Raw genomic sequence first — 11,448 nt, 5'->3', positions numbered from 1 at the left:
TGAGGGAGCTGATTGGATAAAGGACTACAAGTGAGCCAAGGGCATGTTTAGTGACAGTGAGGATGAAGATGACACGTTTGAGTTGATCATCAAAGAGGATATTCTAGCTGAAGTCACTATTGATATGGCTGATCCGAGTAGTGGTGGTGGGGGTGGTGTGTTCATGGATGTATCGTTGCCAAAGGATTAAAGTGGATGCCTACCAAAGTAGCTTCTTACCCTATTTTTTGCATATCTCTCTATTATTAGAATGTAGATATAGATATGTTTTTTTATTATAAAAGAAACATTAACTAGGGCACTGACCCTTAACATAGCTAAAATCTATCAACAACAAAATATCAAACTTTAAATGAAAGTCTAACAACAAAGAGTAAAAAGATCAACAGGGGAATATCTTCTAAGTCCAAAGATCTAGAAAAAACAAAACAAAAACTAAATAGACCTAGCCCTAAGGAGATGGCTTACGAAGCCTAGCCAGAACTAGGACATTGTCCCAATCCTCCATAAGGAACTTGTAGAGTTCCTCACATGCCTGTTCATTAACATTCTCCTTTATCTCTTCCCTCAATCTTTGTAGTTCCTCATTCATCTCATGACTATCCAGATAGCTCCTCAACTCTCTAACCTCATGTTTAAGGGCCTGAATCTCAACATCCTTGAGCTGGTCAGTGGGCACCATATTCTATTTCTCCTCTTCCATAGGATGGCCGCTCCTATTATCTTTTTCCCTCTTCCCCTTTCTTTCCCTTGTCAATTTCATCAATATCAATCCCCTCCTTACCCTCAACCCCTTCGATACCCAAGTTAGATGCCATCACCAAAACTGGGTCAATCTTCTATAGGAATAGTCTTTGGGGCCACATCTTCCAAATTATTAGTTGGGTGGATATTCTTTTTGTCCAAATCCTAGGGGACCAATAGGGGGCTAAGACCACCCAAATTATCACCTTCCAAAACCCCAATATCAATCTCCTCCTCGTCAAGTTCATTACCACCACCTTCGCCCCCCTTTAGTGTTCTCCTCAATATCAACAACAATCTGTTTCTTTTATTTTTTATCACTAGTGCCCCATAAGGCAATTCTTCATGACCTTCTTCTTCTCCCAATTTCCACATTAGGGTCCTCATCATTTGTGTCCTCAGAAATGGAATTGTCAATTATGATTCTTTTCCTTTTTCCAATAGATTACCTCTTACCCTTATAGTAAATGGCTTTCTTCTCTTTAGCAGAAAAGGGAGAGGGAAAGGTAGGGGAGCCCAACTCCATGATGGTAACAGAGGAAGAGGGAAGAGGAGAGGAAGCAAAGGCTTTATCGATGAGGTGGAAAAATCTAGAAGGGACAATTCCACCTGTAAAGGCTGCCAAGGAATGAGAACCATGTAGGGCAGGTTGAATTAACATAATATTGAGGGAGGTACAAACCTGAGTGATAGCAATAGATCTTGTATATCAAACCCTAGTGGAGAGGGATGGGTTGTTTATCCTCATTTTTAAGGTCAAGGGAATCCTTAATGGAGCTTTCTAGCGAATAAAGTAGATAAAATAAAGACAAAGAAGATCATGGTTCCTAAAATGATTCAACAAGGGCATATGATAGTAATAATAACTTTATGATGACCCTCAAGGGTAAAGTATTTCATAACCATTAAACATACCATATTTCATGAGTATTAAAGTTCTTCTTCGGCAAAACCACCTTGTAGCTTAACATGGGCCTCCTTCCCCTTGAAGAATTTGTTCAGGGTATCATTGTTAGTCACATGGCTTGTCCGCTTCCATCTTCTTCCTTCTAGAGAAAGGCTAGTAGCCTAAGCAATAACTTCCTCTAAAACTTGAAAAGAGATTCCCCTAATAACCACCCTCTAGTTATTCCAGGATATAGCAAATTGAATTGAGAGTTGTTCATTAAATGCCCTTGTAGGTTCTCTAGATATTCCACCACACCACCTTCAGTGTTGTAATGCCAAACCACCAAATCATTCTTAAAGTCATCGGGCTTATCAGGCTCAAAACACACTCTATCTCCTCCCATGGTGAAATCACTGGAGTTTGCAACCAAGGCTCTTTCACTTGACATTAACCCTTTAGCAGAGAAGATAGCCAAAAAAAATGGCCTTATTATGATGAGTTTAATTTTAATAAAATTCTTAAGATTTTTGAAATCATGCAAGCCAATAGTGATATAATTACTCCAGTTATCCTCTGGATTGCATGGCATGTGCGAAAGGTTTATAGAACATTTTGAAAGGACATTAGACTTAAATAGTGTCACCTTGTAATTAGGGATTAAATAAATATCATTAATTATACACCCATGTGTCCACACATGCTCCTTCCATTTCATAGGTGCACAATTCCCCATGTATCATGTCCCATGAGTTCCAACACAAGTAAGTTGCATCATTAAGAGAAACACAGATAATAAATACTAATTCATGATGATGAGGTGGTCATCATAAACTCCAGTCCATTTGGAAGTACACATCATGAATCCGTTGTTGCCAGTCCACATCATGCTAGGCTTTTTTAAATTCAAAAACTCCCCCTCCAGAGGACCCCACGACCCAATCGAGGAGGGCGGGTAAAATTAGAGAAATGGTTATCCATGTGGGATCTAGATGTTGTAATCTCCTTCAAGGAGTGATATAACATTAATGGGAAATAAATCCATTATCCTCCAACACCTCAATCCCCGACCAAACAAGCAAAGCATTGCTAAAAGATCAACAACCTTGTTACCTTCCCTATAAACATGGCCTATAACAAAGGAGTCAAATTCCAAAATAAGATGAAGGATATCTCTGATGATATCGTCAATAGTCCAATTGATTCAGTTCAGTCCTTTGACAACATCTATGATAAGTTTGGAATCCCCTTCAATGATAATGGCATAAATTCCAATAGAGAGTGATGTGAAGACCCCAAGCCAAAGTCATACCTTCATCCTTATTGCATGTACATCCATTCAAATTTATAGTGTAAGAAACTAATAACTCACTCGAATATAATCTCAGAACCCCTCCAACAATGGCCAAACCCTGGGAATGTCTGGTAGAACCATATAAATTTAGCTTGTTGAAACCAAGAGGAGGTGGTACCCATTTCGTATTCATTCTTAGCAAGCGCTTAGTATTATCGAAGGTTGCATAAGAATAGGGAAGGTTTCATTGTTGAGCTACCTCAGTGTCACAAACAAAGGGGAGGTTGGGGGGAGGTTTGACAATTGTAACTGAAATGTTCACCGGAAGGAGCTTAAGGAAGGATCTAAAAACCGCTTCAACAGAGGATTCCACATCATGAAAGATCATGTTATTCCTTTCTTTCCAAATACTCCATCCCAAGTGTGGTGGAATTTGCTTCCATAACAGACAGATTAGGGGGTTAGATGAAGAACCTCCCCATTCATGAATCAGGTAAGTCAAGTCCTCATTCATGGTCCAATAGAAATTAAACTTCTGATAGACCATCCCCCAAAGGGATCTAACAAAGGCACAATGGAGAAATAAGTGGGGAACACTTTCTTCATCCAATTTACACATTACACATCTATTAAGAAGTTGAAATCCTCTTTTGGTAAGGTTGTCTTGAGTGAGGATTTTGTTATGGAGGGCTATCTTACAAAATAAATTTATTTTAGGGATGAGGTGGGTGTTCTAAACTTGCTTACACCAATCAGTGGAATTGTTATCCCGAAGAAGACCGTGATAGGCTGATTTAACAGTGAAGTCACCACTCGGGTTCCATTTCCAAATGAATTTATCCTCATGGGGGAAGAAGGGTAGGAGAATGTTGCTAAGCATGTTTTGAACCTTTAGGGAAATAGGCAGAAGGTGAGGTTGGTCATGACAACAGAGAGAAATATCCTTCCAAATGTTAGTTGTGAGATAATTGCAGACCCATTGACTAAAGAAGGTTGTAGAACAACCCTGCAGTCTTCTGAGAGAAGGGATAGAAGCCAAAGGTTTATCCCGCATCGAGTAGTATTTGTAGAAGAAAATATTTCTACCATTGCCCATAAGCCACCTCAAGCCTTGAGAGATGATGTCTCTACATTTTAGAATATTGTTCTAGATTTTAGAGCCTCTTGGAACACCATCCAAATTCAAAACTTTGAAAAAATTGTCACGACTAAGGTACTTGGCACTCATGATGTGACACCAGCCCACATTTTGGTTAGCAAGCTTCCATCTAGTTTTTCCCATGAGAGCCTTATTAAATTGAGAAATTGTTGATAGGATGTGGAGTCTATTTAAATTAGGGACACCTTTTCATTGTCTGGTGCTTCTGGACTATTCTTTTTAGCATCGAACCTCTGATAAGGGCTTTTTGGTTTACTCACAAATAATTTATACTCTTTTTTTAATCAATACAATGGGAGTTGCCCCACATGCAATTGCTAATTTACCAAAAAAAGAGAGTACAAGGATGATTAAATAGAAGCTATGCACTTGTCATATTTGAAATGTATGGAAATTTATGGTGAATATCAACCAAAGAGTAAGACCTAAAAGGACCAATCCTACCTTATTGTCGACATGATTATGTGAATATGGCAATTGGATTGAATTGATGGTAATTTATCAATAAGGTCAATTTAAGGTTGTGTTTGAGCCATAAATGATTTTTCTACCTACTCTAAGGGCTTGAGATGACATGGTGGCTAACTACAAGATTACTACATGAGATGTATATAAATTTTATTATACAAGTATATTATTTTATGAAATTTTTTTATTAAATTTAACTTTTAACTTCTTTTCACATGAAGTAAAGTCATGCAATAATTTTTTTTACTAAGGTACAATTATTTATCTACAACAATCATGCAAACCATCAAGCATACCTACACCATATAAGGATAGATAAAGCACAACATAAATCACTCAGTGTGATATAAATTATAACATGATATCAAATCATCACATCTAATTATAGATTATCTATGAGTAGCATGATTGGACAACAAGATGCAAAATCAATAATAATACACTAGGATGAATTAGATACAAAAATCAACCCGTTAATGGGCTTCCTAGGGTTGATCCTACAGAAATACGGAGACAAAAAATTAAATGGAATCCTTCAAATAAAGAGTGGATAAAGGTGAACTTTGATAGTATGACAAGGGGTAATCTGGGTCAATCAAGAGTGAGATGTGTGGCAAGAAACCACAAAGGAATGATTTTGGCAAAGTGTTGACAAGGCTTAGGAGTTACCACCAATAATTTGGCAGAAGCCAATGCATCCCTGTTGGCTATTCAAAAGGCAAAAAAACTTGGGGTTAGACACTTGTAGCTGGAGGGTGATTCAAAAATTATCACTTAGGCGATAACGAAGGGGGAGGAAGTCCATTGAAAAATTCACAAGATAATACAGATCATTATTAAAATTTTAAAGGAATTCCCAAAATTTAGTATCCCATAATTTGAGAGAGGGAAATAAGGAAGCAGATGCTCAATCAAAGGAAGTAGTGGATTATCGACAAGGAGAAATCAAACAGATTGAGGAAAGGATTACGGTAGTAGAACATAGTTAAGGTGTAGAGTATGTACTATGTAATTACTCATTAATGATAGTAGTGCAAGGAGAGAATAAGTATGTCACTCTCAAGTGTGGGAGCTTGAAGGAAGTACACTAGATTGGTGTTTGAATGAGGTGGAGGTATGAAGAATGATACCCATCTCACCAGCAATAGAGATGAATGGCGGTGGCTAGTGGTGGCCGATTCATGTTAACCTGACAAGAGATCATAACAAAGAGTCCGAAAACCAAAAAATATCCCTCACAATGCAGGATCCGTATGCAAAATTTGTTGCCAAAATTTATGAGGTAATGCCAAGTTGGAAAAGGCATTTTAGATGTAGAGTATTCAAAAAAATATTATATACCACCACATATGACATGTCATTTACATTCATTGGTTTCTTGGTGAATCTTGAGGTGGGGTAAGTGTGCAAAGTTTGAAGATGGAGGCAAATTTCTCACTATAGACCAAAAAAAAAATAGGTGGCCTTTTGGGGCTGAATTACCGATGACAGGCTTGCCAACATCTTCATCTTCGCAGAGCGAACCTTCATTACATGGGTAAATATTATTCTTGGGGAGGAGTATGTGAACGGGGAATTCAGATACCATGCCAATACAGATATTGCATCAATGTGCATGGTGTGGTGCCTTGAGCTGGAACCAAGAAATACGATGGCGGAAATCATGAATAGGTGTGTGAGGAAAGAATGGCTGGTGGGGATGGAGAGTTTTTTGGCAATGGTGTGTGATAAGGAGAGGTTTGCATGCCCAGGTGGGGTGTGGATTCATTTTGAAAATTCACACCTACTCTTAGGATATTTCTTCTATGGAGCGCAAACCGTAACAAAGAATTGAGGAGGGTGACGACCCAATTCAGGATGCAAGGGGTGAAATCATACATTGAATCTATGATCGCTTGGGAGACCAGACTGGAGCAAGAAAAATGAGGACCATACGAGAATTATCGGGCCTTGAAGGAAAAGTTGACTCCTCCTAGGCGCAAACATGGAAGACTTGTGGGACCAAGGAGGATGAGGACAGTCTATGTTCTTCTATAGGGTGAGCCCTCTAGTTGTCTATTTGAACCAGAGATTGTGAACCAAAACGCGACAACGATGGTGGTTGAGAGCGACAAAGGAAAACCAATGGTGGAGGAGGTGGTGTAACCCTTTTTTTTTTCTTTTTTTTTATATTTCATTCGATATATTCTATAGGTGTAGATGGGAAAGGGGACTACAATTTTGGCATTTTGATGTAAGGGTTGTAAATGGCTAATCTGAATTTTGCCTCGATATGCAAATTCGAGGACATGATACTATGAAATGTACATTTCTTTTCTGAATAAATACAAATACTAATTATCGATAAAGAAAAAAAATAGATACAAACATCAACATGACTTATAATAACATAGAGAAAATAGTGTAGCTAAAACATTGTGATAGTCCAAACATAAAACATCATAATTTAATCATCCAAAAAAATATATATCTAAATTTATTATGGTCCTAGAAAATATGAGTTCAAACTAACTTTCAAATAACTTAAATCTCTCGGTACATATAATTTGGATCCTCTCTATCTTTTATTACCTCTAAGATCCTTTCATGATCTTCAATAGGCTACCTCCACTTTTGTTGGCCATAACCTCTTTTTCAGTAAAGTTTCCAAATGTAATCTTGTCGCTAAAATCAAATGACTATAATGTATAACTTTTTGGTTAGACATATAATCAATAAATGTAACACCATTTTTATCTATCTTTGTTTGTTGATAATAGGTGCCTTCAACAACAAATGACCCTGTAAGATATTTTTTCCCGTCACCATCCTCCATTGTTTCTGACAATTTGCATTTTGGTTGCATGCATCTTAGTAGATAATAATCTACACCTTCTATCTTGTGTGGATCTACAACCACAATGAAAATACCACCTGTACACCACAAGTTACAAGCACTTCTATAAATTTGATAGTACACAATTATATTTTAAATTACAAAAAAAAAAAAGAATTAAATTTTGTATTTAAATAAAATTCACATACTTGTAACAACTAAATCGGAAACATGTTTTTAACCAGTTGAATATAAAGGATCATGAATATCTACAATGTCACTATTGCCATAAGGAGATATTGTGACTAATTGTTTCATATCCCATTACGAAACATATCCATCTCTAATATTATCTCATTGTAGAATATTTGCATAATTCTCAATGCACTCAACACAAAAACATGATTTTTCTCACACTTTAATTACAAAAGGATTGCTATGTCCTATCTAGTCATGACTTGATGCAATCTTCTAATACCAATAATTGTTTGACAATTATAAGGATTTGATCAATCAATATATATAAATAATATGAAAACAAATTTATTTAGTCAATTTGTTTTAAATTAAATTTAGTAAAACTAGATACATGAACACATGTGTACCTTTAACTTCCCAAAAAAAATGTTTGTTGTATGTTGTGTCACGAGCACTAAAATGACTTTTGCACCATTCAACAATTAGATTTGAATTTTATATGGTGTTACTTGCAAGTACATTTTAGCAAAGAGGGCCCATAAGGTACATGATTAAATTGAGATTTAGAACCTAGTTCACACACACATATATCATGCAATCTACAAGAAATTATGTGCACGTGTACAATAATTCTTAAAAAATATAAATTTTTGAATTTCTTTAACATGTACCTGCAAGTTCATGTTGGCAAAGTGCATGATTCACACAGGCTCTTGCTCTATCATGCTCTCCCTTTCCATTTCCACTCTAAAAAAATTTCCACAAAAACTTTGTGTTACGTCTAACATGTTGTTGTGATAACTGATTTAATGCTTTTGCAAACTTAAATTGTCATGTGACATTAAAAACAAATCCACAAATGAATGTACTTTTAAATTTTCAAATCAAAAGTCAATTAAAAGGAACTATAAAAATTGAAATCAATTTGTACTTACCAACACATCCATCGTACTAAATCCAATGTTGTGAAGCATTTATCACATGTTGTCCCATATCCTCAAAAAACATTCCAAAACAATGGGCTACATAACTCCCATCATGACTCACTACATCATCCGCATCAAACTCGACATGTCTATAAAAAACTTGTACACGGATTGTAACTTTCTCAGAATGATAATATTGACTCTGAATATTAGTGTGTGGACTAGATGTATAGTTCCCATAGAAATCTACAATCAAGAGAATACAACCTGGAAGAAAGAAATTTTTTGAGTCACAAAATTTCTTTGCTTGCCATTGTGCACCATAACAATGTTGGATATGTGGATATATGATATTGCAAAATTTATACATAAACTCATTGTAAGGCAATTCACTCTCTTTCAACATATTTTTTTAAGACTCGCCTCCTAACTTTGTTTGATATGTCTCATATTCAAATATTTTCCACACAACTTTCATTTGGATTGTAAAAATTTCTTCAAATCTCCACAATCATTGCACGTATTTTTTACACATTGTACATTGAACTCATATGAATCTCCTATTTTTTCACATCTAGAATAGACTTCACAAATTGTGTTGTACTTCTAAGGATCGCTACATTTGGATAAATTCATGCCATATCTTTTTTATATGACTGTAGGTGTAGATGAAATTCAAGATGATTTCAACAATAGTAAGTTTTGTGTACTTTATTTGTACATACAAAACATGTTTGTAATCTCTCAAACATCCTTTGACCAATTTCTACCTCTGAAATTCTTGCTTGAATGCTTTAAAAAGTTCACTTTGTGTTGTATCTATAAAATGTTTTGGATGTAAAATTTTTGTACCATATTCATATTTTATTTGTATAGGGTCTCTTCTATTGGAATAAACACAAGAGTGGTTGGTCCAATATTCAATTACTAGTCTTTTTACATCTTCAAAAATTTTGTTTTTTCGAGGAACCCTACAAATATTTATCTAATTATTTTTAATGTTTTCATCTAACATGTTTCTCTTCTTGATATATTTTTGAACAATTTTCCTAGATACATTTAGTAATTGGGAAATTGCTTGAACTTGTCTTTTATGCGATCATTTCTTACCATTAATTATGCCAAGAGGTGTCCTATACAATGTCAGCACATCCGTGAAACAAAAAAGAAAGGACAGTTATAATCACAACATATGGAATTTGAAGAGCCCTGCAATCATGTGTCCATAATAATAGATAGTGGTTTCGTCCATAACTGCAATGGTAATGAAAGACCAGCGGCCAGCCATTTCAATAGCGCACCGGAATACAGGTTATAGTCCATATGTTGGGCATCTTGCATGTGGGAAGTGTAAGAGTCATTTTCTTTATATCGAGAATATTTAGATCATTTGGCTGGTCTCATCCTTCGATACTGCTTAAAAATGGGTGATGGTTTGATTATGCTGTAGCATAGAATTGTATGTTGTGGTATAGTGCCAAGTTCCCTTCTGCTAATGATGCAAAGGTTGATGATAGGCATTCTGATGATGCTCATTATCTTGTGGCTAAAAATTAAGGTCACTACACCTCATCCAAGCTCGATTCCTTAAGTAGCCCATTTAGTTTTGTTCTGTTTGATATACTAATTTACTATTTGGATTGAGATATGTAGATCAACTGGAACATTGGGATTTCTACACATTTATGATGAACTGGAATTATTTTTTTCAAATTTCTCAGAGAAAAATTGGGTTATTATTTTGTGTTTGTAGAGCGATTTTGAGCTAAATGAGTGAGATTCGATAAAATTCATGACTAGCTTGCCTAAAAACCAAGAATGTTTGGTAAAGTATTATTCTTTTGTTCAAATATCAATATTTATTATTAGATTTTGTAGAAAGGTTTAATACAGCTTGGATACCTCTGTTGTTTTCCTTAATGTAGCTGCAATTTGTGACCAGCTAAGAGACGTGGTAAGTGCATTTATTGGATTTCTATAAATTTATACCACATACAGCTATTAGTAGTGAATTGCAATATCTATTGTCGCAGAATTAAGAATGAAGATCACTCTATAAACATTTATATTAGGTTCTTGTTCCTATTTGTATTCATTTCATATCAGCTATTATTAAATTTTAATAATCCAATACTCTGTATTTGATTGGCATTGGGAAATATTCTTAAGAAATTATTGAGTGATTTGGCACTTTCATTTGCCCCAAATGACTATTTTTTATTCTACTTTATTGTCCCTTCGATGCTTTATTATTGCTTCTCTGCTTGTAGGCTCGAATCCAGGTCTAATTCAAACCGAATTTGGATTCCGGGTTGATGGGAGAAAAAATGGATCATGTAGTTTTCTTTTTCCAAGCTCGTGAATCTGAACCTGCATCAAATTCATATTCAACCTAATATAATGCTGAAATTTCATGGTTCAATTAAGATTAGACCACTCCAATTCTTATAGGCTCAACTTTCATGGCCTTGCTCCCTCTTTACCAGCTGCTCTCTTTATATATTTCATTTTATATATTCCATTCTCAATTCTCTTTATATATTTCATTTTCATTTTTCATTGATTTGTTCGGCAAACAAAACCCTTATTAATAATATAATATAATTTGTTTTGGAAATTATTTGCTTTGCTCAATTATGCTTATCAATGGCTATATTGGCTTTGCTCAGGTGTGCTTATCAATGGTTGTATTGGACGCAAGATATTTTAGGTTTAGATTTTATGGTGTTGTGGATGCATGTCTTTTCAAATAATTCTTTTTACTATCCATACTGTTTGCCTTGCTCTGTTAGACTTTGTACTCTGTTTTGAACATGACAGAAGCAACAGATTCATGCTTGGACAAAACTGATGATGGTAACAATGGAATGAATTAAATTTCTCTATAAATGTACTTCTTTGCTTGCAACCAACAATGCCCCTTTTTTAATTTTTTTTCAGATTTATGAAGATTTATAC

This window comes from Cryptomeria japonica, chromosome 3 (assembly GCF_030272615.1).
Source record: "Cryptomeria japonica chromosome 3, Sugi_1.0, whole genome shotgun sequence".
In the NCBI taxonomy this organism is placed as follows: Eukaryota; Viridiplantae; Streptophyta; class Pinopsida; order Cupressales; family Cupressaceae; genus Cryptomeria; species Cryptomeria japonica.
Note: the sequence above shows the minus strand (reverse complement) of the source record.